The 23,693-nt window shown below is 45.0% G+C and overlaps 1 pseudogene; it reads left to right on the top strand.

Moving 5' to 3' along the window:
* LOC140850534 (uncharacterized) overlaps positions 1-23,693 on the top strand; it is a 69,177-nt pseudogene that overhangs the window by 29,407 nt on the left and 16,077 nt on the right.

Genomic DNA, 23,693 nt, shown 5'->3' with positions numbered 1-23,693 from the left:
AGAGATTCCCCTGGCTGCTGAGATGAGGACGAAAGGAAAGCGAGCCGGGATCAGCAGCCCCTCCCTGCTTGGCCTGGTTGTCTAACACACCACATGCTTCTACCTGCAGGGTTTTATTGACATCTCTTGGTGCTGCCCCTTCAAATGTCTTGACTGTCATTTTGGGATTTGGAAGCAGAAGAGAGAAGCTCATACATTCCTGATTGGCTCTCCTCTGTGCTGAGACTCAGCCCACACACAGATGCCTCTTCCCCATTCCAGGCCCTGCAGGCGGCTGGACTGGGCATGAAGCTCAGTTAATGGCAAGGCCTGCGCCTTTGTGAGCATGTCCTCTGTGGCTTCTGCATGTGTTCAGTAAGTGAGCAAATAAAGGGAAGGGGTGCAGTCAGAGGCCTCTGGGCACCTGAGCCAAACCCTACCACGACGTGAGGGGTCCGGAAGTGAGCACACAGCTTTAACACCTATTGAGCTTTCATCATCAAAGCAGAAATTCGGCCTTTTTTGGTGACAGTAGTTGACCCTTAATCAATACCTAGCAGTCAGAAAGTGCTACCTTATCACCGACTCACTCACGTTGCAATCAGAGGGCTCATGGCCTCCATGAGACCCCTCACTGCTTACTGCCTGGCCTTGAAAAAACAACTTGAACTTGAAAAAAGAGTCAGACCTCTCTGTGGCATCTCACTACGCTGATGGACAGTGACTGCAACTGGGGAGGTGAGGACTTGATAATATGGGTGAATGTTGAAACCACAAGGTTGTTCATGTGAAACCTTCATAAGATTGTATATCAATGATACTTTAATCCAAAAAAACCCCCCAGAGTCAGACCTTTGTACCCCTGTGTCCTCCCACCATGGGATCCAGGCTGCCTCCAGGAGGAGAGGCTCACTTGGGAAGAGCAGCTCCTTTCAGCAGAGAGCTGTGAGCTCAGCTGCTGGAGAAATGAAGGCTCCATCTAGTGAACTCAAAGATGGACAAGTGTAATCACCCAGAAAGTCAGCATCTAGGTGTACGCCTTACAGAAATATGCCAGCACTGCACAAGGGGACATGTGCTAGGGTACGCACAGCGGCAGTGACAGTCAAAGCAAAAACAACCTAAAATGTTCATCAGTAGGACAATGGATAAATAAGTTGCGATACATTGCAAGGATACAATACTTTACAACAGTTGCAATGATTAGACTAAATTTACACACATCAATGTATATAAGTCTCAAATATAACAATGTTAAGGGTTTTTTTAAAGTAAATTTTAGGAAGAAACTATAGGGCCACTGAGGTGACATCCTTCTGGATGGCTAAGGAAGAAAGTGGTTTCCATTTAGAAATTTCTTCCCAGCATTTCTTTGAAAATTTATGTTTTTCCAATCCTGAGGATAATTCTGAATTCTGAGGATAAAATCAGACAAGAAGTTGGGAAAATGGCAAAAACAATGATAATTCTTATTTGAGAATTAAAGTGTAACTTTTTAAAAATTAAAGTATCATTTATATACAATCTTATGAAGGTTTCACATGAGCAACATTGTGGTTTCAACATTTACCCATATTATCAAGTCCCTCCCACCCCCATTACAGTCACTGGCTATCATCGTAGTAATATACTATAGAGTCACTATGAGACAGGGACTGTGGGTGTAGTCAGAGTAGGGTGAGGGCCTCCGGGAAAAACCAGAGCAAGATAATTACAGTCAGAACAATATAACAATATGCAAATAAGTCCCTGTCAAAACTCTGTGTTAAGCATTATGCAAAGTCAGAGTCACACTAATTCTCTAGGGTAAAGATTTGTATACATGACTAGGAATATAGACATTCTTCAGTGAAATTGCTTAAAGCTCAAAAGGCCAGGAGCAACTTGGCCTGGAATGTTTGAGTGTTCTGCAGATAAAGAAAAGTATCTCAGCATAAACCATCACTTTATTGTATCGATTACATCATGACAATGTAAAATTTACCTTATCCTGCTAAAAGGTCCAGTTTATTTTAATCGTAATGATGTGCTATTTTCCCTTCTCTAATCATAATCAAATAATCTACAATCTAGGAAAAAGACTACTTTGGTAAGCAATGTCAACTATAAATAACCCAAGCAAACAGACAACAACCCAGCCCACCTTGGGGGCAGAGCAGGTGGTCTTACAAGTCTGCACCCCTAACCCTTTACCCTCATTCCTGAAAATCCTCAACCATGCATAAAACCCCTAGACAATGAGCCAACCACGGACTCTCTTGCCCCCTCCTGGTGTGAGCTGGGAGCCCTGTCCTCTCACTTTTTCTCTAAATAAAAGCCTGTACCCTGCTCTCCTACCTTGAGTGTTTGTGAAGCTCATTCTTTGGCTTCATGAACAAGAACCCCAAGAACCCCAGCATCAGCTACTTGTCTTCTCCGGGCTATACTGCCTTCCCCATGACCTACCTGTATTGTGAGTGCTAATTACAATGCCCCTTAATCCCCTTGTCCCTCTCTACCCATCACTCTCCCTAACCTTTTCCCTTTGGTAACCACTAGTCCCTTTTTGGAGTCTGTGAGTCTGCTGCAGTTTTGTTCCTTCACTGTTATAAAGTGTAACATTGATTAATGAGGAGACAAGACTGCTCATGAGTCCACTGATGTCTTGAAAGCAAGAGCATGAAGCAATGCGAAGCTGAGCCAGTGGATAAGGTTGACATTCTGGAAACTAGGACAGGAGCACTTAGGAGAGACGCAGCTACAACCTACTCAGTCAGTCTCACACAAATAGCTGCTGTGTGTGTATGTGTGTTCATGGCCCATTTCCTGCTAACAGTGAACTATTTTTGCAGAAAAGGAAGTATTAGTAATTTCATTTGCATAGTGCACTCTATACAAATGCTTTGAGTGCGGTTATAAAAACAGTAAGCTTGGAAGCAAAATATACCCTGAAACAGCAATTTTGACATGTGAGTGCAGTGCTGTTAACTTTGCTGGGAGATCTGAATGTTACATTATACAAATACCACTCTATGGTATTTGTTCGGATTTTCCAGTGTTTGAATATTTGCTGTAGGTTACAGTTTTTTGTAAAACAAACAATATTTTCATTGGATAAATAAGGAAATCAGCCTATGTTTCCTAAAAAAAATATATATAGAAGCTTATGATTTTAGGAATTTCTGAGAATTACTATTTCTCATTCCTGAATCCCAAAGATTAATATCTGTTGAGAATTTTGGAACACTCAAGAAGCTTTGTCAGTTAGAAATGGGGACCCCTAAGATATGGAAAATGCACCAAGAAGGAAGCAGATGTGCTGGGCAGAGCCAGGAAATAGTAACGATGTCACAGGTGGCACGGTTAAAGTCACGGTAACCTAAGGCCCTGATGGTCTTCATACAGATTAGCCTGGGGGATCGTCAAAAGAAAACCAGATTTGTACTGGATGTTTTCAGGAATTCAGGAGAAAACTGTCCCAGCACTGCTGGGGGAGCTGAGAGGCAGAGCTGGACTGAATGGCACTGTTTGGATCACCCAGGGAAACACTTGGGTGACCTGGGGTCAGGCCTGCGCCTCCCTCCGCAGAGCCAGCAGGAGCTGGCATGAACGAGGAAGTGTTCGTGTGAGGTACACGAAGGGACTGGATGAAAGGGCTTTCTCCTTCAGAGAGGAGCAGAGTGTGCTGAGAGGGCACGCTGGCTGTGAGGCTTGAAAGGGAGTGAGGTGACTTGAACTGCTGGGATGAACTCCGTCTGTCTGGCAGTGTGAATGGTGAGGCCTTGTGCTGACCTTCCAGGGTTCGAGAGGGAGAGCTGCACTCAGCGGTCCCGCTGCAGAGCTGTGACAGACCCCTTCCAGGCTGGGATCAGAATTAAAGTGTTCGATGGAAGGAAGTGCTGCCCATAAGTTATATTTGTATTTCCCACTTGTGTCAGATGCTAAGATCCTATTCTTGGCGAAATACATCAGCCTTTTCAGAGGCATGGGAAATGCCTTTGAGGAAACCCCCTCACTCAAGCCTCTGTGCCCTTCTCAGAGTCCTGGGAAAGAGGAAAGACAGAAAGCCGCAGTCTCATGGAAGACGTAATGCTATTACCAACCAGGGCGCAGAGGAACGTGCTTCAGAGCGAGACAACGGCCAGTTCACACAGGCTCAGTGAAGTCAGCTCGTGCCTGACTTTAGTCAGTGAGCCAAACTCTCAGAAAGACGCAGCTGCTCCCTCTGTCCCCAGACTGCAGGTGCTGTGACAGCCCGGGCTCTCGGAGAGAAGGCAGTGTGACGCAGAGCTGAGGGCCCAGCGATTGCAGCCAGACAGCACCAAGAGCGAGTCCCAGCTCTGCCCTCACGGCTTTATGTGGCCCCTCCCTTTGGTCACCTCGTGGGGTCACCTCCACAGGTGGCAGTAGGCTGGCCTGAGGTAGCATATTCTGCTTCTTGGTCCACCCTGAGTGCCTGGTAGCTTTTACACTTAAATGAAGGATGGGTTTTGAGGTTTAATCTCTTCCTTTAATTTGATCCACATCAGTGGGTCACATTGCTGTGGTCGTATCAGGGTAGAGTGAAGAACTGCCTCTGGTTGGAGACAGGCTACATGTTCTTAGATATTAAAGCAGTTGATAAGCTGTGAAAAATAGGTGAGATTTCAATGGCTTCCAGCGATAGCTTATCTGTAAAGCTCAATAACCAGCTGTGATTGGAAATGCTTACTTCTAATACTTCTCCCAGGAGCATTTGAGGCTCTCTGTCCCTGGTCAGTCCTCACTGGTCTACTAGCCCGACTTCCTTCTGTGGCCTACACCCCCCAGGTGCCTCCTGGCCACCCAGCAACTGGTTCATCTGTGCCCCATCTCCACATCCAGAGAGCCTCCATGATGATCTAGCTCCCATCCTGTTCTTCAAAACTTTGTTCCCCACCCCTCCAGGAATCAGTTAGATAATCTGCCAAGCCAGGGTGGGCCTCAGACACAGCACACTGGCTTTCTGATATCAGTTCACCTTGGGGCACCACAACAGCCCTGAGGGGGGAAGGGCCACTGGGAACCAGCTCTGCCAAGAGTCAGCCCTCAGCTGACCTACCTGCCATGTGCCACAAACTGGAAATTCATTTGTGTTTATCAATTTTATTTTAAAATGAAACACCTCCAGGGAAGATTGACCCTATATATACACTGTTATTAGTTTAGCATCTATGATTATTATGATGTGGAATTATTGATCAGAAATGAAACTCCCAACTCCAATGTTACTGTTATGGGGAAGTTCCATCTACCTTACAATATTCTTCATATGTGGTTTCCAGAAAAACATTGTTGGCAAAGGGGAAGGCTATTTTTTCTCTAAAACAATCTTCACTTCTCTTAATGACCTACAATGGATTCATCGTCCCTGAATTTCAATGCACATACTAATCCTATGCATTTTTGTTTACCCTGATTATCATTAACATGTAACACATTTTCTTATCTACACGCTGGTTTCTGAGTTGGCCATCACTGTAACTGATGGTGTTCTGGGTTTAAGGGCATCTCTGATGGGAGCAGGGGAAGCACACACATGGTCTGATTTGAGAGGCCGCCTCTCCTAAATCATGTTCCTCCACTGGACCTGTGCATATCCCTGAGTAGCCAGTGTTCAGCCATTAGTCCAGGCCTTTCAGAGAGACCTCAGAGGGGCTTTAGTGGTCATCTAGTTCCATGCCTTCACCAATCCTCACAGAGGGGAACCCTGAGGTCCTCTGTGGCTGGCATCGCAGCTGAGCTCACGGGGAGCAGCCCTGGGTCTCTACAGCTCCAGGCTCCTCACTGGGGAACAGTGCATTTCCCACCTTGGATGGGCAAGGACTGGGCACTTCCAATGGCCACAGTCACCAGACAAATGCCACCTGGAAGGAGTAATGCCTAAAACTGATACCACCCTCTCTTTGGCAGTCGTTATTAATGTAGAAGAGGAAAAGGAAAATCAAAAGTAGGACGAGTCTACTGGATGTGGAGCAGCCCCGGGCAAGAGAAATGCAGTGCGAGCCACACGTGTGATTGCAAGTTTCCTAGTAGCCTCATGAGCAAGTAAAAGAATCTAAATATATTTTAATTCTAGTTATGTCTTAATTAGCTAATTAATTCTAATAAATATCATTTATTTAACCTGACACACACAAAGCATAATTTCAATATAATAATTATTAACAAGATATTTCACATTATTTTTGTACTAAGCTTTGAAATCTGGAAGGCATGTTACACATCTGGCACACCTCAGGACTGGCCACATATCAACTACTCAATAGCCACATGTGGACAGCATATTGGAGAGCATGAGCCTAGTGTACTCTCTGCTGAGTCTGTTTTCTGTTTGCTGGATTAGTGTGGGGGGCTTAGAGGTCAGGGCCATCACCCTGATTCTTCATACCCTATAAATAAGAGGATCATATACTTTATTAAGCAATCTAAGACGCCATTGAGGGTAAAAGGAATGGGTGCTCTTAAAAATAGTGGCGGACAACAGACATGCATCAATGAACAGCAGCCCAGGACATGTGGTCTCTTTGGTTATAAAGTCACTCCCATCAGAGGTGGGAGTCCTCAGGGAGCCCTGCGTGGTCAGTGTGCAGCACAAGAGATGGCAGACACCTGAATTGAGGCATCACAGCTACAGGGCACTCTATGCTGAGTCACCCTATCTGGCCTCCCCTTCAGTATTCCCTGGAGCCCCAGGTAGGGCTCAGGTATCAGAAGGGGCATCAACAGACACCTGTGCGAAGTACTTGCAATCTAATCAAGGATGAAAGAGGCCCTTATCAACTAAAGAAGTGCTGAAAAGAGGAAATGAGCTTAAACTGCTCATCTAAGATTTATGTCAGACCCAGGAAGGATTGCCTGGTGCTGAAAAACTCCAGCCAGGCTGCTCCTCTATCCAGAAACTGCTCCCTTGCAGCACACTGTTGTTTTCCATGGCTGTGCTAACAAAGTACCACAAACTGAAAGGCTTGGACTGCACATGTGTATTATCTCACAGTTCTAGAGGCCACCAGACTGTCTGAAAGCCTGTGCACCTTCCTTAGCCTCTACAGGAGGATCCTCTTCTGCTTGTCCAGCTTCTGGTAGCCTCAGGTGTTCCTTGGTTTACTGCAGCATCATCTCCATCTCTGCCTTCAGCTCCATGCGATCTTTTCCCCTCTTTGAGAGTCTGTGACCAGATTTCCTTCTTCTTATAAGGACATCAGCCATACTGGATCAGGGCCCACCCTATTGACCTTCATCCTAACTTGATTACATCTGGAAAAACCCTATTTCCAAATGAGGCCAGATTTATAGGTACCAGAGGTTAGGACGTCCACATAGCTTTTAGGGGGACATAATTCAACCCTTAATACACACATAGCTACAGGACCAGACAGGGCTGGAGGATACCAAGGGATGTTTTCAAGGGTCAAGTCTGGAAGTGGTTTCTTTCACTTTCGTCCATCTCCCCTTGACCAAAACCTGGTCAATGTACACTGAGATTTTCTTCTCAGAGAGCTGACCCATTCCAGGTATGTAATCATATATTTGTGTTGTTCTTTATTTAATGTCTTTGCACCAGTGTCTGTATATCATGAGGTTGTGTCAATGATTTATTTTTCCCACTACTGTATCTCCAGGATTTTCTAGAAAGATTGCCTTAATTACTTGCTTTAAATTGTCACTGGAAAATTTAGCTATGTACCTTTCATGTACCTTTTTGTTTATAATTACCCATCCATTCACTCAGCAAGTATTTATTATCTACCAGGTGCCTGGGGAAGGGCAGGAAGAACAAAGCTGGAGGAGTTGTGTACATCTTCTACTTCACAACTTCCCCCTCAGGGCTTGGGAGCAGGCACATGCTTAACCTGTGGGACTTGAGAGAGCAGCCACTGTCACTATACTGGGAGATGCAAGTCAGCCTCACCTCAGCAGAGACATGTGAAGAGGGGATACCCGCCACTTCCACATTCCCTGGATAGCACGCAGTAGCATCTACTTCCAGGAGTGGCTAGGGTCTCCCATGAGCCCAGGTAGGGATTTCACATGCTCCAAACAGATCTGGTGCATTTGTCTTTCTGGCCCTCACTTTCCCAGAGTCCAAATTTCCTCATCACTTGATTTAAGTGGCACTAAATCCTTTCTGAGAGAAGGTTGGTTGTAAGGAAGTAAAGCACCTCTCTAAGGCAGCAGAGCTGGTTTGCCTACCTCACCCACACCACTGTTTATTTATTAACAGGCTGAATGTCACCCAAACTCAGAGCTCAAGAGGTTGATCCCCAAAACTAGCTGACATAAACAGACAGGAAACCTAACTTAATATTGAAGTTACTCTATGCTACTCTGAAGGAGCTTTTCTGTTACCATTTTGCTCATGATGATTCATATCAACTATCAGTTTATTTTCCTCAACCAGAGTAGGTGGCAGCCTCAGTGATTATTATGGAGGCCTTAAGTTCCTTAACCACGAAATGTCTTTCACACATCAACTAGAGAAAAGTTTCAAATGCAGTCCCCCTCAGGCAATGACTTAGCTTTACAGTAAGTATAAATTATTAGTAACTCACACTGAGAAAGAAGGGGAAAAGAGAGAAATTCTAGCACCTGCAATGGGTGGGTAGAGAGAATCCCCTATCTGACAATTAAATTCTTGAGTAATTTATTAAAACTACTCTATTATTAAATATAGGCCCAATAAAAAGTTTCTGAGTAAATGCAAATTGGGAGAAAGGTAAGGGGAGAAGGGAAATTTTGGAAAATGGAAACTGATTCTACTTTACAAAGTTGTTAAAAAGTACTTTGGCAACAAACTAGGAGGGAATACAAAAGAATTTCCACCAGATAAAAAGAGAATCTACTGAAAACCCACAACTAGCATCATATTTAATGTAGACAAACTGAAAGCTTTCCCCCTGAGTTCCATCCTCACCATTTTATTCCACTGTATTAAAAGTTCTAGCCAGAGCATCTAGTCAAGAAAAACAAAGGCATCTAGATTGGAAAGGAAGAAGTAAAACAACTTTTTTTTTGCAGATGACCCGATCTTACATACACAAAATCCAAAATAAGCCACTGAAAAACAATTAGAACTAATAAGTTCAGCAGAATGTCAAGATACAGAATCAACATACAAAAAAATCAATCGCATTTTTGTACACTAGCAAAAAACAATCCAAAAATAAAGAAAACAATTCTGTCTATAATAAATGAAAAATAGAATATTTGGGAATCCATTTAACAAAAGAGGTGTAACACTTATGCTCTGAAAGCTACAAAAAGCTCTCTTCTGAAAGAATTTTAAAATATCAAAATAATGAAAGACATCCTTTACTTGTGAATCAAAAGACAATACAGTTAAGATGGAGATACTTCTGAAACTGATCACTAGATTCAATGCAATCCCTATCAAAATCCCACGTGGATTTTTTTCAGAAATGGACAAAACGATCATACAATTTATACAGAAATGCAAGGGATCCAGAATAGACAAACAATTTTGAAAAAGCAAAACGCTGGGGAATGCACACTTCCCAGTTTGAAAGCTTACAAAGTATCTACAATAATCAAGACACTGTGGGACTGGCATAAGAATTGGCATAAGAATCAATAGACTAGAACTGAGGAAAACCAGAAAGAAAACCTTACACTTATGGTCAATTTTTAACAAGGATTCCAAGACCATTCAATGGGGAAAGGATAGCCTGTTCAATAAATGGTTCTGGTACAGCTGGGTATTCACATGTGAAACAATAAAGTTGAACCCCTACCTGTCATCACATATGAAAATTAATTCAAAATTAATTGTAGGCCTAAATGTAAGAGCTAAAACTATAACACTCCTAAAAGAAATTATAGAAGTAAATTTTTATGACCTTGGATTAGGCAATGATTTCATATATACAAACCAAAATCATAGCAATAAAAGAAAGAGTAGATAAATTAGACTATATCAAAACTAAAATGTTTTGTGCTTCAATAAACACTGTCAAGAAGTGAAAAGACAAGCTACAGAATGGGAGAAAATATTTTCAAATCATGTATCTGACATGGGACTTATATGAAAATACATAAGGAATGCTTATAAATTCACAACAAAAGGACATAAACAATTTAAAAGTGGACAAAGAATTGAATGGACATTTATTCAGGGAAAATACACAAAAGGCCAAACAAGTGCTTGAAAAGATGCTCAATATCATTAGTTATAAGGGAATTAATCAAACCTCAATTAGATACCTGTTTACATCCACTGTGATGGCTAAAGTAAAAAAGATGACAATAACAAGTATCCATAAATATGTGTTCATAAATATTGGAACTCACATTCATTGCTAGTGGGAATGTAAAATGGTACAGCTGCTTTGGAAAATAGTTTGGCAATCCCTTAAAATACTAAACATAGACTTCCCATGTGACTCAGCAATTCCATTTCTAAGTATTTACCCAAGGGAATAGAAAACATATGTTCATGCCAAAACTTGCATACAAATGCTTATACCAGGATTGTTCATAATGGCCAAAAAGTGATAGCAAAGCAGATGGCCATCTACTGCTGAATGGGTTTTTTTTTGAGAGGGCATCTCTCATATTTATTGATCAAATGGTTGTTAACAACAATAAAATTCTGTACAGGGGACTCAATGCTCAATGTACAATCATTAATCAACCCCAAGCCTAATTCTTGTCAGTCTCCAATCTTCTGAAGCATAACAAACAAGTTCTTACATGGTGAACGAATTCTTACATAGTGAATAAGTTCTTACATGGTGAACAGTACAAGGGCAGTCATCACAGAAACTTTCGGTTTTGATCACATATTATGAACTATAAACAATCAGGTCAAATATGAATATTCGTTTGATTTTTATACTTGATTTATATGTGAATCCCACATTTCTCCCTTATTATTATTTTTTTTAATAAAATGCTGAAGTGGTAGGTAGATGTAAGATAAAGGTAGAAAACATAGTTTAGTGCTTTAAGAGAACAAATTTAGATGATCAGGTGTGTGCCTGTAGACTAAGTGTTAATCCAAGCTAGACAAGGGCAACAAAACATCCACGGATGCAGAAGATTTCTCTCAAAACAGGGGTGAGGGGTGAGGTTCTAAGCCTCACCTCTGTTGGTCCCCAATTTCTCACCTAATGGCCCCCCTGTGACTGTGCCTGTCTTAGGTTGTTCCTCCCTTGAGGAATGTTACCCGTCTCTGGCTAACCAGTCATCTTCCGGGGCCATACAGGGAAATGTAAAGTTGGTAAGTGAGAGAGAAGCCATATTGTTTGAAAAGGTTAGGTTTTTACTTCTTTGCAGATTTATGCCCTGTGGCTTTTATGCCCAGTATTTGTCTTGAGGTATCTTTACCACTTGGAAGAATTATGATACTCGGTAAATTTGATATGAGGCATGAATTCTATTTAAGGGTTGTAATTAGGAAGGAAGAAGAAAAGCTATAGGAGTAGCAGACATAAGATAACATGGGAAGATTATTTCTTTGACATATCTTCTTGTAGAGTAACTTAAGCATGTATAGGTTTTAAACTACTAATTAAATTGCATACACACATTAACATAATAGGAATACAGTTACATAACCAAAGCAGACCTATAATTACCAGCCATCTCCAGTGAAACCAAGAAAACCAGTTAGGCATCCTAGGCATTTGTGAAAATTTATCTATGATATGGTGGATATTGTCCAACTGAACTTGAACAGTCTGAGAGAAATCAGACAAATTTAAACAACCCATTTCTGGGGAGTATTCACATCCCATATGTTCTTTTAACAGTAGATAGTCTGTAGTCATAAGATTTTGGAGTGCTACAACTTGCACTTCTCCTATTTTTTGGTTGAGTTCCAACAGTATAGATCCAGTCAAAGTTGTTGTTTTACTGTATGCACAGGTCAGCTTATATATCTCCTTCTTTATTCCAATGGCAAGTCCAGGAACTGGTGGGATGAATGCAGCTACAGCTGCAGCATCGCCTGGATCTTTGTTGATGTTTTCTAATGCTCATCTTCTGGTATGACTCTTCCAGAGAGTGCTGATGTTGGAAGTTCTTCTTCATATCGTATCTTAGTTCATTTTCTGGGTAGCCAAATTTGGCTTTGATCCTCTGTATAAACACAAACAGACCCTTTGACCACACTTTGATATGCCCTTTATACCATTGTGTAGAACTCATTGGAGGTCACCACACAGGAACTGCTTTTTTTTTAAGAGAAAGGAATATTATCAGAAAAGTGTACCTCCATAGCAGATCATCTGACACCCTTTAAGTGATCAAAAGTAAGGATATTTAAAGCATGCATTAATCATTGATTTACAGTTAGTTTTATCCTATCAAGGAGTAATCCCCCCCTTTTTAAATCTTAATTCTACACTTACATGAAGAATATTATGTTTACTAGGCTCTCCCCTATACCAGGTTCCCCCTATAAACCACTTTACAGTCACTGTCCATCAGCATAGCAAAATGTTGTAGAATCACCACTTGTCCTCTCTGTGCTGTACAGCCCTCCCCTTTCTCCCTCCCCCCATGCATGCTAATCTTAATATCCCCTTTTTCTCCCCCCCCTTATCCCTCCCTACCCACCCATCCTCCCCAGTCCCTTTCCCTTTGGTACCCGTTAGTCCATTCTTGGGTTCTGTGATTCCACTGTTGTTTTGTTTCTTCAGTTTTTCCTTTGTTCTTATACTCCACAGGTGAGTGAAATCATGTTCATTGTCTTTCTCCGCCTGGCTTATTTCACTGAGCATAATACCCTCCAGCTCCATCCATGTTGCTGCAAATGGGGTAGGATTTGTTTTCTTCTTATGGCTGAGTAGTATTCCATTGTGTATATGTACCACATCTTCTTTATCCATTCATCTACCGATGGACATTTAGGTTGCTTCCAATTCTTGGCTATTGTAAATAGTGCTGCGATAAACAGCACTTCTGTCTTTCTCAAACTTGATTGCTGCATTCTTAGGGTAAATTTCTAGGAGTGGAATTCCTGGGTCAAATGGTAAGTCTGTTTTGAGCATTTTGATGTACCTCCATACTGCTTTCCACAATGGTTGAACTAATTTACATTCCCACCAGCAGTGTAGGAGGGTTCCCCTTTCTCCAGAGCCTCACCAACATTTGTTGTTTGTCTTTTGGATGGCAGCCATCCTTACTGGCAGCCATTGTAGTTTTAATTTGCATTTCTCTGATAATTAGCAATGTGGAGCATCTTTTTATGTGTCTATTGGCCATCTGTATTTCTTTTTTGGAGAACTGTCTGTTCAGTTTGATGAATGGATTTTAAAAAGTGGGTTTATTTAAAATGGAATATTGTTTGGCAATAAAAAAAGAATGAAGTACTGATACATGCTCCAATATGAACAAACCTCCAAGCCATTATGCTAAGTGAAAGAAGTCTGTCACACATGATTACAAATTACATGATTCCATTTATGTGAAATGTCCAGAATTGACGAATTCATAGAAACAGAAAGTAGGTAGGGGTTGCCCAGTGCTGAGTCAGGGAGAGAGTGGGGAATTACTGCTAATATGTATGGGGTTTGTTTTTAGGGTGATGGAAATGTTCTAAATTAAGCTGTGATGTTTGCATGGCTGTGAATACACTAAAAACCACTGTACACTTTAAGTGGGTAAATTTTATGTGTATGAAGTATATCTCAAATCTTATAAAAGCATACTTTGTCATAGGATCTATGAGGAAAAAAAGATCAATTTATTATAGTGCTTGATTTTCAAATTTGGATTAAGATATTTTGGTAGAGTCTGTGAGCTGACTAACCAACAGCTATTCTGTTCTTGTTCTTGGGGGTAGAATCCCAATTTTGTCTAGTTAAGAGACATTGTGCCTGATTCCCCATGAGTATTGATTGGCTTAACTTCTACTCCATCATGATAACCTCATTTACCTTTAACAGTGAGTTCAGAGGTGACAGGTGGCCCAGTCCTGGCCATTGACACAAAAGAGGAATCTTCTTCTGTGTCTTAACGGGATAAAAGGTTCTGGATACAAAGAAAGTTCCCTCCATTCCCTGCCTTTTAGCTACATTTAGTAAGGATGTAATACTTGTGCATACATATTCACAAGGACAGAAGCTGCTCCAAAGCTGCTGTGTTAACTGTCTCTGCAATTACCTACCTCCAGAGTTCTCAAAAAATGAGATTTATTAATAAACCCCACTGTTTAAGCCACATTATGGCCCATATACTATTCATTGTGGCCAAGAGCCTACTAACTGGTATGTTTCCTCGTAAGTGGGCTTATTTGTGAGTCTCATACAGTTACATTTTTTCAGTCCTACATCAATGTTCTTCTTTAGAATATGAGAAAATAGTTGATCTGGATTTTATCAGAAGACAGGCTAGTCAATGAAAGGTATAAGAAGGGAGCATTTTTCTCAATAGGAGAAACAGCCTTCCGAACATGAAATTGGTCTGAGGATTGGTTAGGGTTTGTTAGAATGCAAAAGGGCTCCTGAGGGTCAACTGTCACAGATGTTAATGTGCATCATCTGGGGCCTGGGCTCAATTAGAGTGTTCATAAGATTCTAAATTCTATGCGCTTTAATTTTCACATGGCAGCCTCTAGGATCACAGACATTTTCATATAAAGATGAAATCAAGCAACTCTTCTTCCAGATATGTTAATATTTTATAACTTTGTTAGCTTCAGCTCAGACTAACAACCAGAAGCCAGCTCTTAATTGCTTGTCTAATTATTTATGAAAATTTAAATATCTTAGCATTCACCATTTAAAATAATTTCATAAATCATTTTAGAAGTGAGCAAGAAATAAATCATAATAGAAAAGCAGGTATTTTAATAATTCTGAGGAAAAAATAACATTTTTCTTTAAATTTTTTATCTTAATAGAAAGTAGGAAATGTATGAAAATATCTACAATTGTTAATGCCGTGATGGAATTTATAAACCTGTAAGCATGGGATTTACATGTATCTCATATGTGATTTAATTCTTTATGTACAAACTCTTTAAGCAATATGATTTGACCTACACCAATGCAAAATTATGCAATACTGAGGCAATCTCAAATTTTATTTAATGATAGAATTAATCCACAGAAGCCAGTGTAACTATTTTTTTTAATATTCAAGTTTTATGGTAAAAAGACAATTGGATAATCCTCTTCCCAAGCACCTAACAGCTGGATATGATGCCAACAGGGGCACATAGCTGAAGTGCGCGATGAGAGAGAAGGGCAGTCAGAGGCCAGATAAAACTATCATCCCAGGGTGACTATGTACATGCGCAGTGCTGTGCGCTCTACATTAGAGGCTTAATACTGCAGAGAAAGTAAGACTTCACTGTAAGTGTCCAACCAAGAAACTCAGTAAATAAACAGGCAAACTACAAAAACATGCCCTGGAGTTGGGAGAAGTCAAGCACAGCGCGGGCCCAGAACTTGGTGGGTCCATCAACATCTGGTCTCCGACGGGCCGCTGCGCAAACGGGACGGCGGGGCGAAAGAGCCCAGACAGGTCTGCAGACCAGCACGGAAGGCGCCAGGGAGACTGGCTCTCCCGGCGGCGCTCGCGTTCCTATTGGCTGTTGAATAAGGCAGTGCCGCCGCCGCCTGCAGCTACTGCGCACCCGCCGGACTTACCTGTTCTGCGCGCCCGCCCAATGGCTACCTGCGCTGCGGCGCCGCTCGCTCATTGGCCGCGAGGGCCGCCAGTCGGGGGCGGGCAGCCTTTGGGCGCGCGCGCAGATCACGTAAGTTCAGCGGCTGCGTATAAGCTGCAGGTGCCGCCGCCCGCCATATTCAAGTCAGTAGCATCGCGAGCACCTTGAGGAGTCACAACCGTCGCGGCTCCTTCCGTGCTTCGGTCCGTCGGCCCTGCCCGGGCGCATCTGACCTGCAGTTCCATTCGCTCAGGGGACCCCGCGGAGACCAGATGTTGATGGATCGTGAAGTTCTGGGCCCGCGCTTGCTTGGCTGCGCTGTCCTGCGGCGCGCATGTGGGGGCGGCACCAACCTCGCACCCCCTCCCACCCCCCACCCCCGGCTTGGGATCGCCTCTTGGCGCCTGCTGGGCTCTCTGCGCCGCACTCGCCCCTTCTTGGCTCTCTGGCGGAGGGCGGCGATCGGCCCGGACTTGGAGCCACTGGCCCGGCTGGACTTAAGACACCTCGGCTGAGAAGCGGCTCCCGCTCCCGCGTATCTGCGTTGGAGGGTCCAGAGCGGGCCCCGCTTCAGGGGTGAAGCCGACAGCGACGGCTCTGTGGTCTGGAAGGTACGTGGCCGCGGGGCACAGGGACCTCTGTCCTCGCCTGAGGGCGCGGGGCGGCCGGACGAGGGGGCGGCCGTGCGAGTGGCTCGGCGGGCATCACGTGGCCTGCGGGGCCGGGAAGCGGCCTACGCGGGTGGTGGGCTCGCGGGGCCTGGCCGGGGGTCGGGAGTCAGCGCGCTCCGCCAGAAGGGCCTCCCGGGAAGGGAGGGAGCGGAGCGGGTGCGCCTGGCGCGGGCTTCCGAACGGTCGGTGAAGTTCGCCGGGGCAGGTGGGGGAGGGTCCCGCCGTAGCCGCTGCTTCTCCGTCCGGCCCTGGTGGTGAGGGCGGCTGCTCTCCGCCCCTCGGCCCGGGGCCGCCCCGCCGACCTGCTTCCGCCGCTCTGGCTGGGGCCGCGGGCGGAGGGGACGGGACGGTCCGCGCAGACGGGGAGGCCGGTGGGCGTTTTGCCGTGTGTGGATTTTCTTAGCGGGGGCCTCGAGGGCGAGGGCCAGGCGGGCTGAGGTTCAAGTGTGACCCGCGGCGGGGCGGCGGGCGAGAGGCCGCCTGGAGGCAGCGCCTTTGAAATAAAAATTTTTTTCATGAGGTAATTTGTGAATGAAGTTTCTTTACTTTGATTTGGGGACTGACAGTGCATTTTCTTGTATTTTGAAATTCACCTTTCTGTCTTTTCTGTTTGTAATCTGCAGCTGAGTAATTTATGACTAGCCACAGAGATTCTGAGACGGGGACCGTGGGTAGTCAGAGTAGGGTGGGGGCCTCTGGAAAAAGACCCCCCGCCAGAACTCCGTATTAAACAATTCAGCAAAGTCAGTCACATTAATTCTCTAAAGTAGAATATCAAAGTGGGAGTATAAGCATTCTTCAGTGAAGATTGGTTAAAACTGAAAAGCCAGGAGTAACCTGGCCTGGAATGTTTAAACATCCCCTAGATAAGAAAATACCTCAGCATAGCCGGTGTCTTCATTGTGTCAATTAAATGAGGTTGTGAAATTTACTTTAGCGGGCTAAAAGGCCCCGTTTATCTTTAACTTTGCCCAGATGCTGCTTTTCCTCCTCCAGCCCCTAATCAAGTAATGTACAACCTGGGCAATTAGTATGGCAAGTGAGCCCAGCCACGAACAATATAGTGAAAGGCAGGAAGGATCCCATCTTAAAGATAAGATTGCATTTTAACACCCAGGACCCTAAGAAGTGAGATTCTTAACTTACTCTTTAGCAAACAGACAATACCTCAGCCCACCTTGGGAGAACCGTCCGGAGTGGTGGAGGAGGGGGAGAGGGGTGGGTGGGGAGGGGGCTGAGCAGCGTTCAGAGGGGTCGTGCGATCAGGGTTTAGAAGGCCGGGTGCTGTCTTTACAGGTGACTCCTGCTTAGGGCAGCCCGCGCGTGTGTGTCTGTCCCTCAGTCCCAGGACTGAGTCACCTGTGTGCAAAACCAGTTTTCATACTAGAGTCTTTACTTACGTACTTACTTACGTATCATTAATCTAGTTACATGAGGAACATTATGTTTACTAGACTCCCCCCTTCACCAAGTCCCCCCCCCATACCCCATTGGTCACTGTTCCATCAGCATAGTAAGATGCTGTAAAATCACTTCTTGTCATACCTGTGTTGCACAGCCCTCTCCTCGCCCCAACTACATTATGTCTGCTAATAGTAATGCCCCCCCCCCCTTTTCCCCTTATCCCTAGCTTCCCACCCATCCTCCCCAGTCCCTTTCCCTTTGGTAACTGTTAAGTCCATTCTTGGGTTCTGTGAGTACTGTCTTTTATTTTACATGGATGCTGCACAGAAAGGGGAGTGTGGTATTGATGCGCACGCGCTCCGTCGTTGGGGATTTGGGGGCAGCGCTGGAGGGTGGCGGGGTCCGCCCGCAACTGACACTGCGCACGCTTGTCCAACCGGCCAGTGCCACCCACTTCCGGAGCTCACCGCGCATGCTTATCCTGCCAGCCAATACCGCCCACTTCTGGTGCCGACAGCGCATGCTCGTCCCATCGGCCTGCACCGCCCACTTCCGGTGCCCGACATCTTTCCTTCCCACTGCGCAGTCACCCCCCCGCAGAGAAAGAAGCTTCCCGCTTGAGCCTCCCCGCCGCTCGACTGTTCCTCCTGCTCACACCGCCCCCGGCGGGTGCTGCCCCGCCGCCGTCAAGGCCTCCTCCCGCTGATGTCGCCGGTCCCCGCCAAAGCCCTGTGCTGCCAGCCGGAGGTCTCCAATAGCGGCCGCCTCCCGCCGGCTCCAGGTGCCCACCTCGCCAGTGGCACTGCGCCCTCTTTCTCACGCAGGCCTGTCCTCGCAGCGGCAGCTCACAGTAAACAGCCACCCTGTGGGAGCAGGCGGTGTTGGCTGGGGGAGGAATCGGGCGGGGAAGGAGTCCGCTGCGGGCTCGGGCGCCTGGGCGGCGGGGTCTGCGGCTGGGGGCGGAGTCCAACCTGCCCTCTACAGGTGCGCCCTGTGAGGTGGTAGAGGCAGCGGCAGGCGGCGGGGAGTGGGGTCTGCAGTGGGCGGCAGCGTGGACGGGCTGCGCTCCAAGGTGGGCCGTGGTGTCCGCAGCGGCGGGAGGCGCGGGTGTCTGTGCCCGAGGCCGACCTTCGAAGCTGCCGTCGGCAGGTGCGCAGCCAGAGGCGAGGGCAAGGCATCAGCGGCGTTGGTAGTGGGAGGGCAGCGTGCATGGCTGGCGATGGCGTCGTTTGGGGGCGGTGGCTGGAGGTGGTGAGCCACAGTTGGTAGTGGCTGGCTGTGTCGGTTCCAGGGGCGGAGGGGCAGTAGCGTAATGGGTGGAGTCTGCCCGCCGCCGATGCCCAGCATGCTCCCCCCACCAGGCAAAGCCAAGGGCCTCCAACGCCTCTTTCCTCCACCAAAGCGCAGCCACTTGTCCTAAAGCCCGCTGCTCTCCTGTCCTGCCTGCCAGTGCCTCCCGCTGACACCTGCCCTAGATGCCTGCTGCCACCACCGCCCTCCAATGCCTTCTCCCGCTGACGCCGAAGTCGCTGCCTTCGCTGATGACGCTCACGGCCCTATGCTGCTAGATGCCCTAAGACTCGTACCACCGCCAACGGGGACCCCTTTGCCAGGAACCCAGGTCCCTGGTTCCCACGCAGGCCTCTCCGCCTTACAGCAGCCTCAGGGCATAGTAAGTAGCTGCCCCCATGTTGGCTTCTTTATCAGGGAGTTTGGGGGTGTTGCATGGGCCCCGGGAGGAAAGTGGAAAGCTGTGGGTGGACAATGGAAAGCCATGGGCAGTGCACACACCTACCCACCCAGGAAGGTGACTGGATCTCAGCTGGGAGCTCCCCAGGCCCACCAGCCTCTCTGACTGTGGGTAATGGTTCGGATGTCTGGTTGGTGTGCACATGGGCATGGCTGCTGCAAGGGTGCATCCTCGGGGGCTGGGGGTCCTCCTGTGCTTCCAAACGGGTCAGCGTGGGAGTCCAGGGAGTGTGTCAAGGTCCCTGTGGCTGCGTGGTGGCAGCTTGGCCCACTTGTGAGTGCGTCGCTGTGGTATCAGCTGCCCTCCTTCATGTGTGTGTGCGTGTGGTAGCTCTTGCACATGTGGTGGTGTGTGTGTGTTAGAGCACTGTGCGGTCTGGGACAGTGTGTCTGGGTGCCTGTGCACTAGGAGAGCTTGAGGAAGGCAGATGGCTTTCCATAACTGCCAAGTGGAGAAGTCAGGTGGGGAGACTGGGGAGGGCTGCTGGGGAGATTGACCTCAGCAGGGAGGGAGGCCCCTGGAGCATGCATAGTCATAAGTGAGAGCATCCTTCCCCACCCCCTTCCACTTGGCAGGTTGCCTGCAAACCAGGGCTTCCCCTATGACCCACTCTCTCTGCCTCCAAAAAGCCGTCTGCTAGTGGACTGTCCCTTCTTAGTAGGGAAGCCCAGTGGGTCAGGTTCATCCTCTTACTGACATTTTTGTATTTCCTATAAAGTCTCCACAGGGAACAACTTCATCTCTCTGAAGTCAATTCATGAAAGTTCTACTTGATCCATTTCTGCAAACATCTGCTGTTCCCTACCACCAGGGTCACATGAGGCAGGTAGGTAATTCCTTTTAGCATCTTTAGAAAGCCACCATTCAGTGCCTTTCCTCATCCCAAAGCATGACAGAGAGAGCACAGCTGTTCTCTGAGAAACCTCCCTCCTGCTTTCCACAGTGGCTGCATCAACTTGGAGCCATTGTCCCACCAGCATTCCGTTGTCTCCACATCCTTGCCAACACCTGTTATTTTTTTTGTCTCTTGTATTTTGGACATTTTGACTGATGGGACGTGACATCTCATAGGGCTTAGTCGTGCATTTCCCTGATGGTGAGTGATATTGAGCATCTGTATGCCTCCTTGGCAAAAATGTCTTTGAAGTAGGTGAGGGGTGAGAAAATGAGAATATTTGATATCTTGATCTAGGTGATGGTGATGTGTGTACCTATGTCAGAATTCATTGAACTTATTGATTTGTGCATTTTACTGTATGTATTTTGGTGCAAACTTTCTTAAGTATCTTGATCTAGGTGATGGTGATCTGTGTACCTATGTCAGAATTCATTGAACTTATTGATTTGTGCATTTTACTGTATGTATTTTGGTGCAGAGTTTCTTAAGAGCAAAAATTGTGGTCCTTAGACACAAGGGTCAGTGTTGGAGAAACACACCGTGTATTCTGGCACTCTGTGGAGGTAAACTCGGGCTGCTCTAATATACATGCATCTGTGGGTGTAGGAATGGGTAGTTTCTGTCTTGCAGCCATCTAGGCAGGCTACTTAGTGAAGTGGTCCTTCCTGCTTGCTGATGCAACTCAATCTGGTGCATGCTATTAGAAAATAAATAATGAAGTACAGTATAAGAGGTAACATTTTGTTCCATGGTGCCATCAAAACAGAGGGTAGCGTTGGGACAGAGAAGGTGAGGAGGCCTGCAGCACATGAACCCCTGGCCCTCCTCTCCTTGGTGTTACTTACAGACCCTGATGCCCGTGAAGCCCAGCCAGAGGGTCAGTTTCCTGGGGTAAATGTCAGGTAGCATCGAGTTCATTCTCCCTCTAGGCTTGTGGCTCCCAAGGCCTTAGCCTGAGTTGAAAGGGGCATGCCATGGATGTATAAAGGACTTAAGACCTATAATTTAACTTTGACAAAGTTATGCAAATTTTACTAATACTTCAATAATTGAGAAAGAGGTTATGATACTGGCTTGAAACCATCTTTTGGGGGTTTGATTCCTTCCTTGTTTGCTTAAGTTTACAAAGGCAGGCTCCTCAAAAGTATATTTAAGTGGGGAGCAGCTGTGTAATCATTCAAGGTCAGTATTAGTTCTATGTGCACCTCATTTAGAAGCAAAAGCTCAGATTATAAAAATTATAATGGCACTTAGTGAAATAAAGGATCCTATGGATGACACAGTATTTCATGTTATGTAAGCATCTGGGTAATCAGAGTAATGTTGTGGTATTCCTGAAAGTCTGAGAAATTGTTGAGGGAAAAATTATATTAACACCCACAAATATAATTGTAAAGTGAATCTTTGCTCATGTAGGGTTGAGGGTATATCCTGAAAATAGAGGAAATCAATGTACAAATCCCCCCCATAATAGCAAAAACTGCACCCGTGGAGACCACATAATAAAATGGGCTCTACTACATAGTATCATGAAGAACAATATCTAATGATGAATTAATTAGTACAATACCAGTTAAGCCCCCTACTGTAAACAAGAAAATAAAGCTCAGGGCCCATTATATGGCCAGGGATCATTTTACATTTCTGCTGTGCAGAGTTGCTAATCAACTGAATTCTTTCACACCTGTTGGAATTGAAATAATTATAGTGGCAGATGTAAAACAGGCTTGTGTATCAATGTCTATGCCTACTGTAAATATATATGTTCATATAATGAAGCCTAGAAAGCCAATTGACATATTGCTTAGACTATGCCCATGTACCCAAAAGGTTCTTTTTTCCCAGAAATAGTAGGTTACAATATGAGAGATGATTCCAAAGCCAGGAAGGATTAAAATAAATACTTCGGGGTGACCGGAAATCAGAATAAGTGTTAATATAAAATTGGATCCCCTCCCCCAGCAGAATCAAAAAATGTATTTAGGTTGCAATCTGTTAAAAGCATAGTAATGCCATTAGCTAGAACAGGGTAGAGACAGTAGTAGGAGTATGGCTGTAACTCCTAGAACTGATCACAAAAATAGTGAAGTTTGATATTGGCTTATAGTGGGAGGTTTTATGTTGTTAATAGTTGTGATGAAGTTAATAGCCCCTATAATTGATAAGACACCTGCCAAGTGAGGAGAAAAAATAGTTAAATCCACTGAGGCCCCTCCATGTGCTAAATTACCTGCTAAGTAATTTATATGGTTCAACCCATTCCAGCTCCTGCTTTGACTGTAGAGGATGCTAGGAGAAGAAGAAAGGAGGGAGGAAGGATTCAAAAGCTTGTGTTATTTATATGGAGAAATGCTATGTCTGGGGCACTAATTATTAAAGGCACTAGTCAGTTTCCAAAGCCCCCCAATTATAATACTGTCACCATAAAGAAAATTATTAAAAAGTTGTGTGCTGTTACACTTATATGATAGATGTGATCACCACCTAAGAGGGTCCCAGGCTGGCCTAGTTCAGCACCATAAGGAGGCTTAGAGCAGGTCCCACCATTACAGCTCAAGCGCCAAAAAAGGTATAATGTGCTGATGTCTTTGTGATTAGTTGAAAATCATCAACGATTGATGAACATGGGTAAGAATTGATATGGTTGGAACTAGTGGAAGTATTATTGTACATAGAATAATTAGGGGTGGGGTAATTTTATGTGTTTTGTAGTTTTAAATTGTCACTTTTATATTGTTGGTTATTGGGAATATTTTTAGTGTTGTGGAGTAAGTCAGTACATATAAAAATATAAGTTTAGTAGAGCTATCACTGCTATTATTGATAATATGTTGTTTCTGCTAAGTTCTTGAATTATCATTCATTTAGGTAAAAATCTGACTAATGGTGGAAGGCCTCCAAGTATAGTTAGGATTGTGAGCATAATGGTTGTAATTAGCAGTGTCTTGTTTGATAGGTGAGACAAAGATAAGGTTGTTGTTGAGTTGTATACTAGCATTATGAATATTGATAGGGTCATTATAATATAAATTAGGAGATTTAGAATAATAATATTTGGATTATATGCTGTCATTCAACCTATGTGGGCAATTGGGGAGTAAGCTATAATTTTTTGTAATTGTGTTTGGTTTAGACCTGCTCCAGTTAAAATTGAGAGTGTTGCTCTAGGTATTATCAAGTTTATGTTAACTGTGGGTGAAATTTGACATAGAACTGAGATGGGTGTGATTTTTTTGTCCAGTTAATAGTAGTATGCCCTATGACAGCAGGGTTCCTTGTGCTACTTCTGGAACTCAGAAGTGGAATGGGGCTATTCCCAGTTTTATGGCTATGGCTGTGGTAATGATGACAGATGCC

This window comes from Manis javanica, chromosome 7 (genome assembly GCF_040802235.1).
Source record: "Manis javanica isolate MJ-LG chromosome 7, MJ_LKY, whole genome shotgun sequence".
Taxonomy (NCBI): domain Eukaryota; kingdom Metazoa; phylum Chordata; class Mammalia; order Pholidota; family Manidae; genus Manis; species Manis javanica.
Note: the sequence above shows the minus strand (reverse complement) of the source record. Positions and strands in the feature narration are given on the sequence as shown.